At 41.6% G+C, this 7,904-nt stretch overlaps 1 pseudogene; it reads left to right on the top strand.

The window, feature by feature from the left end:
- The first annotated feature begins 6,450 nt into the window (after positions 1-6,450).
- LOC110308501 (RNA exonuclease 4 pseudogene) lies at positions 6,451-7,676 on the top strand (annotated as a pseudogene).
- Positions 7,677-7,904: the final 228 nt, after the last annotated feature.

Raw genomic sequence — 7,904 nt, 5'->3', positions numbered from 1 at the left:
TCTATGTGCCTGAAGTTTCTGCACCTAACTGCCTTTGCTTCACATCGTCTGTGCAGCAAACAACTTTGAGAGACGGTGTCTCGCTTGGGAGCATGGAGTTTATGGCTCAGTGAACGAGGGATGGCATCTCTCTTCAGGATACAGAAGCTTAGGGTTCTTCCACTGTGTGACCCTTAGTACGTGCAAATGTCACTTGGCCACCTTCATGTTTCTCTGAGAATTAGGGTTCAGGAAGTCCCAGGGTTACAAAATCCTTTATTTCTATCTAAGAGCCTTGTATCTTCTACCAATATTTATGAAACCAGGCCAATCTTTTATAAGTTTGTTCGTGGGTCCTTTGTAGTTCTTGACTGAGAATAAAACAGTACTTCCTTTAGTCAAAGGATATGGCTGGCCTATTCATCTCAGCTGTCATGAAGACTTCTCTAATAGCTACTACCAAATTAATCGGATCTTGATCTATATTAATTTCTAATACTGCTAAAAATTAATTCATTAATGTCTAATACAGTTCATCTTCTTCACATCAAAAATTCTTATATTCTCTCTCTCTGTCTCTCTCTGTCTCTGTCTCTCTCTGTCTCTCTCTGTCTCTCTCTCTCTGTCTCTCTCTCTCTCTCCCTCTCTCATCACTATATATACATAAACTAACTTAGTCAGGAAGATATTCCTTTTTATTCTTGAAATTGTCTGTATATCAACAAAATATACATAATGATCTTCAAATCTTGAAAGCTTTCTCTGAAAAGCTCCAGAAAGAGCATAAGAGAATGTATATAAATATATACGCAATATATACCAAATTCCATTAAAATTTAAAACAGACCAGAGATCATGGTACACACCATAATCCCAGCACCCAGAAAACAGAAGGTTGAATGGCCTGGGCTACGTAATGAAAATTTGTATCCAAATCAAAAAAGAATACAAGCCGTTTTTATCCCATATAAATATCTGTCTTCCTACTAAAAATACTGAAGTTTTCTATCTTATCAAAAAACTAGAAAGCATTAAGTTTTCCATTTTTAAGTAGTCTTAATGATCAGTGGACCAAAATCAACTTAGAGATGAATCATCTTAGTGAAGCATCAAAGAATGATCCTTCAGTCAGTCAAACCACTGTGAGGAGTTCAAGGGTGAGTGCCTTCATTCTATAATGAGCAATCTCCTCAAGGGACCATGGGATAGCTCTTAGGCTATATTCAAAAATAGATTAAATAAGGCCAGAATCCCCCTTACCCGCTTACAACCCTCCTGGGAGAGAGATGACATCATTGCCAAATCAAGTACTTTCACAAGATGCAGCCCATATCCACGAACAGTGACCCCATCCACAAGCCACACCCCAAGTCCTGCTCTGCGGTCCCCTAACTTTCTGAGTCAAGCACCTTAGGGCTGTTCAGGAAAAAGGGAAGGGCAAGGAGATTGTCTTGCATCCCAGAAGGTCTGAGATGACTTTCTTTGGCTCTCGCAGGAAGGTGTAATGATGTTTGTTTATTCAGCCCCGTACTCCTAAACTGACCAAAGGAAAGGTCAGTATAATGACTGCAGAGCCCTCCTCAATTGGGAAATCAGTTCATAATTCTCACAGTCAAAGGCTCCCAGGAAACCTAGAGCAACAGACTTCCTGAAAAATAACAAATTCCCTTTTTGATCATTTCTAATTCCGGGGTCAACTAAAAGCAGTGAGCCTTCTAAGGTACAAGTCTCCTCCGTATTAAAAGGTGTCTTCATTTGCAAAATCAGATGCACTAGGGAAGCCCCTGTACTTCCTCCCAATCTTTCTCCTTTCCTCTTTCGACTGCCCCCATCAGCTGTACACGTTCAGATATCAAGCCCACGGGGTCTCTGTGGTTCCACCCGCAGGGCTTCTGTGTGGCGGTGATTTTAGCTAATATGTATAGAGTTAGTCTCCTTAGCAATTCTATTTGCCGTGCTTGGCTGCCATAATGAACGTACCCCACTCCTTTCCTGAACTTGACTTCAAGTAAGAATATGAGGACCGCCGCTGCCTAAAGGTCACCAAATAATTTTGAAAGCCAAGAGTTAAGCACAGCTGTCACCTCAGAAAACGTAAAGGAGACAGAAACTGGGATTCTCCATCTTCGTCAGGAATCTCTGCCACCAAGCCACGGAGCTAAGCAAAGGAAAAGCCTTGGTACTCCTCTGACCTCTGCTTGGAAGTTTTTAGATGGTGTAGTTAAGAACCGAAGTACAAATCTTGGGTCCATCTAACCCTGACCAAAATTGATTTTCCATCCAGCGACGGCTCAAGTTCTGGGGTAGTTCATGGCCTGTCTGACAAAGTGCCTTGGATAAATGTTACACGACAGCCCACGAGGGACCTTTGACAAAGTTTGCCCAAGAGTGCTTTTTTTTTCTGACTACTCTCTCCAGAGTTTTCTTTTGTTTGCAAACTAAAACCTCATTTTTTTAAAAAATCCTACAAATAAAAGAATGATGCATATAAATTTTAGAAAAATAAAAAAACAGATTATGGATATGGCCACATACATTGATGTCTTAAATAAAGCTGAAGCTGTCTCTCAGATCCTGCCTGATAAGCCCCAAGGGCTCAGTTCAGAAAAATAATCTGTAAAAGAAAAAATTATATATATATATATATATATATATATATGTATGAATGAATGAATAACCCTGGGGGTTGCTTTTTTGCCCTGAAATAGCTCTTATTATTCTGAATATGCTCTTTTTGTTCAAAATATTCTACAGGAAAGCAAATCAAAGCCCAAGTTCTCCTTCCGTTTGCAGTTTGTCGCAGGAGCTTCCGTTTCTATTTATTCTTCCACTTTGAACACCTGAGTACTTCTGGGATCTGCAAGAGCACATATTGAAATATGCAAATGGTATATAGCATGTGAGTGTCAGACGCACGGAAATTAAATCAAATACAGAGGGAAGAAAAGAAACAGAGTGCATTAAAGCTAAGTTTATGGCCGCGAGCGGTAGATAAATTGTGGTCTGTGGTAGTTAAACAACAGCTGTTCGAATTTAAAATAAAATTATGATAAGGATCCCCAGAAGACAGCTTTTCTGGAGGTAACAGCATCTACCTTAATGTGCCTGTTAGCAAACATCACTGACAAACATGCCGATGGGATGCTTATTCCCACGCTTCCCTTGCATGGCATCTTCACCACTTCCGGTCCGGTAGAGAGAGAGTCTTCCCAGGCATGATGGGTTCTAGGTCTTAAGGGGACCTCTACTTCCGAAGTGAGGCTGGTGGATTTCTGCTCTACCTGTCTCCGGTTCATCCTGGGTGGGAAGACATCTGTGCTCCAGCGAGCAGCCCAGGCTGTGAACCACATCCAGTGCAGAACAGCACCTCTATAATGGTTTTACACCCGATAAAACTGAAATGTTTATAGTTTCTTCTGCAGTGGGTGAGCACGAGTTTTATTACAGAGGAAAGCTCTCAACTGTGATTTCTAAGAATGGTCAACTGCCATTTTCCAGAATACTTCAGACCTGCCTTGTATATAAACCCAGGCTGCTCTACTCATATTTTCTTCCCCTTTCTTCCTGCCCCCTTCTCTCCATCTCTCTTTCCCAGTTCCTGTCTCCTGTCTCTCTCTTCCCATCCCTGTCCCTATTCCTCATTCATATATGTGCTTGGTCTTTATCACCTCTCATTATCCTCATCATCACCTTCAACAAATTATGCATCCGTAGCATGTAGATTACATGCCTAAAGTAAATCTGTGTCCTTATTACACTTTAGTAAATAAACTTAGCCCAAGTCAGGAGATATGTAAAGTTTTGATATATAGGATACCAAGATCTACCTTTGAGAGATATTTAAGAAATTATTTTAGACTATAATTTTTCCCACAAATCTACACACAAACTCAGAGATTAAAGTCTACATCAAGAAGGCTTTTTGCATGCCCCAGTGCCCAGGAAAATCTTAGTTGAGGGTTTTCAAATATACACTGAATTTGGGGACACTTCGCATGTTTAAGTGAACTTAAACAAATTAATAAGGAAGTATTATGGTTGTTAAAATAGCAAAGGGTTCAAAACAAAGTTTATGTTATGAACAGTGTATGAACTGAAATGTTACACTGGGTTGTTTCAATAAATAATACAAATTTTCTTTTAGTAATTTTATCAAGTGTTCCTTAAGACAGCAATAAAGTTGATGTGACAATGGGATAAATTGATTGAAAATATGGTCCATAAGAGAACTGAAATATTAAAGAAGAAGATAAGCATCTCTTCACAGTCAGTAAAGCGACTGGAGAAAGGACCCAGAACACTTCATCTACTCAGATACCAACATATCAGTTTAAAATAGCTTTACTTAGTCTTGTTTGGTGGATTGTTTAATGGGCAGGGGTAGGGGGTTGGGAGAAGTGAGGCTTTTTAAGAGAAAAGTCTCACTGTGTAGTCCAGGTTGACCCAGAACTCACTATGTTGCCCAGGCTAGACCTTAAGTGTTGAAATTTATAAAACCACACCACCATGCACAGCTAAACAGATTTTCATAATTACCAAGATGTGAGAACAATCAAGACATTTTTTTCCATGGGTGAATAAATAAAAATCTGTGGCACACTGTAAATGGAACATTTATCTAGTGCTAAAAGAAATTAGTTAAGAAGGGCTAACTCAGAATGTCTTTCAGCCGGTAGAGTGCTTGCCTAGCACACAGAAAGCCCTGGGAACTCTGAGAGTTGCCAGATTCATGAGGACAAAGTTATATAAACCGTAAACAATTATCAAAGAGGAGACTCTTCCAGAGTGGAGCTGCCTGCAGATTGTGCCGGAAGCTCCTTGGAGCTTTTCCAAGTCATCACCCATGCAGGGGTGAACCTTTGCTGGTGCAACTGTCTTTGAGTGACCGATGCTCCTTAAATAACTCCAAGAAATGCATTGGTTAAGTAGAGCTGTGAAAGATCATTTCTTTGGCGTGTCTCTGTGCTCCATCTAGGGTGAATGGATGGCCATATTTCCTCAGGAAAAATCACACATTAAGGGTGAGCACATTACTGTTTTCTTGCCTACACTTAAAGAAATAAAACACAAATCAAAAGTGATTCCTAGTTAACCTGAGGTCTTTGGGTGATAATGATTTGTATCTGTGCTTCATCAATAGTAACTATTGCTATTGCTCTGGTGGGGAAGTTATGTATCTATGAAGAAGGGAGAGTCTGCAAATCAGATATCTCTTTGTAAGTTTTTTAAAAATGCAAAAAGTATACTCAATATATACTAAACCTAGTATAGATAATAAATATGCTTTAGTCATATATATTCATTAATTATGAATTTCTGAAATATCAGGGTAAAGTATTTTTGTATTTAAGCTAACTTTCTACACATTCAGTAAACTAGCTAAACAAATATGGCATGGCCTAGAACTTGGTCACTATTAGAAAGGAAAGCCATGCATTGAATAATGAAAACCCTGCAAACATGTCCAAGGACAGGAAGAAAAGAAAAGAAAAAACAAACGAACTACAACAGAAGACCCATAGAGGAATACTATGTATTAAATGTATGAAATGTCATGTGCTGGACATGCCATGACTATTGTACTCATGAACTATAGTCACCTGCACAAGACATACACAAGATCAAGCCAACAAGATCACTCAGTTAGCCGGCAGTGCTAACTGAAATCAGTGCAATGGTTTTTTTGCGGGAGGTGAGGGAGGTGGTAGGGGTGGTAGGAGAGAGGAGGGAAGGAGGGAAAACTAAGGTGAATAGGATCAGGATACATTGTATACATGCATAAAATCATTGAAGCAAAATAAATGATACTTACAAAACTGAAACCCAAGGCATTTCATAGAGAGTGTAATTATGAACACAATAAAGTTGACAAAACTTCAGCAGGTAATGTTCAGGATATATTACACTATATTACAAATACTGTTCCCATGGATAAATTATGTTGTCACACTTTTTATTCAGGGTGAATCTAAGAATCTAAGTCATAGACAACCAAGATATAAACCAGTGTGCCATAAAGAGGCTTGGTAATGTGTACATTAGAAAAGAAAAGCTTTGTTCAAAATGTGTAATACTCTCCTAGTAAGCATGCTTAAATAGTAGCCAGAAAGCAAACATTGTATGTAACAAGAGACAGATTGAAAGGCTACAAACAGAGTCTGAGGACAATGCCTTGGCAGTTAAAGTGGCCGCTCCTCTTTCAGGGGACCTGAGTTGGGTGCCCAGTACTCACACTGGGTGGCTCACAACTCCTTCTAACATATGATCCTGTACACACTTCTATCTGTGAACGATTATAATGAAAATCAATCAATAAATAATCAATAAATAAATGCATGAGAGAAGAATCGCCTGGAAAGAAGATGGGGATTACTGAGCCTAAGGAGAGTAGATGAGAGGGTGCTTCCACAATCGCCAGAGTCAGTCTCTTCCCTGCTGCCTCCGGCTGGCTACAGAGAGCAGAAGATTAAGAGGAAGGCCACCGCGCTGGTGCCCCAACCTGGGTCTATCAGGAAGCTCGCTAGGAGGGAAGCCAAGAAGAAGTTCAGGAAGAGCCAAGCACTGGGAGGAAGTGGGACTCTGGGAAGCCGCCCTCCCTGCAGCTGTGGCAGGCCGACCTCCGAAGGCTCCAGAGAACTTCTCTCAAAATTTGAAGGCGCTGCAAGAGCTGCTTAAACAAAAGTCACAGGCCCCAGAAAAACCTCTTGTCTCTCAGATGGATGACAAAATGCATCCCCAAATAATCCAGCAGAACAGAAAAAGAGACCTCAGATAAATCAAAGGGAGACAAGAAGTGGTCAGAAAAAGACAAGACCACTAGGGGTTCTGTTACATCTCCACCTAAGGACAGGAAGATGCTAGTACCTCCCATAGATACCTCTGGAACAGAGCCGTAGAAAGGACCCAAGAGGAGGACATATAGTGACATCTTTTCTCATCAAGGGGATCTCAAACCTAAGTGGAAAGCTACGGAGGCAGCTGTCATCTTGAATCAGCCCACACCCACTGAGGGAGACATCTGGTTTGATGATGTGGATGCAGATGATACTGAAGCTGCCATAGGGTCAGAGGCAGCCATGCCGGTACAGAAGAGGCTGTGCAGAGCGAGAGTACCATCTCCCTGGTGAAGAAACAAGCCTTTAGCGGCCTGACAAAAGTCTTGGCCCTGGATTGTGAGATGGTAGGCGTGGGCCCCAAAGGGGAAGAAGTCATCATCGAAGCCAGTGTGTCCATCGTGAACCAGTATGGGGAGTGTGTTTATGACAAGTACTTCAAGCCAACTGAGTCAGTGACTGACTATAGAACAGCCGTCAGTGGGATCCAGCCTGAGAACCTGAAGCAGGGAGCAGAGTTTGAAGTTGTGGAGAAGGAAATGGCAGAAATGTTGAAGGGCAAAATCCTGGTGGGGCACGCACTACACAATGATTTAAAGGTTCTGTTTCTTGACCACCACCCCCCCAAAAAAATCAGGGACACCCAAAAATTCAAACCATTCCAGAGTCCAGTAAAGAGTTTCTCTGAAACAACTTTCTGAGAAATTTCTGGGGACCAGGGTCCAACAGGCAGAGTATTGTTCAATCCAGGATGCCCAGGCATCGATTAGGCTTTACAGCATGTTGAAATGGGAATGGAAGAGCATTTCTCTAGACTGGTGTGCCCCCGCTGCCACTCCACAGCACTGCAGAGAGTATGCGTAGCACCATCCTACTGCTGTCACCAGCACCCTGTCCTTCAGTGACTTCTCAATCCAGTGGCAGTTGGGATGGGGTTATGAGGCCTGTCAAGTCTATGCACAGCAGGGACTCTGTCTCTGGTGAGCTTTCTCAGAGCCATGGCTACAGGTCTGTGGCATGTGAGCTGCTAGAACGTCCTCTTGAACATCCAGGGCCTAATCCTGCACCTGTGTGTTGAGGTAGACTGGTCAG

Source organism: Mus caroli, unplaced genomic scaffold (assembly GCF_978045245.1).
Source record: "Mus caroli unplaced genomic scaffold, Mus_caroli_1 scaffold_15, whole genome shotgun sequence".
Classification (NCBI taxonomy): Eukaryota; Metazoa; Chordata; class Mammalia; order Rodentia; family Muridae; genus Mus; species Mus caroli.
Note: the sequence above shows the minus strand (reverse complement) of the source record. Positions and strands in the feature narration are given on the sequence as shown.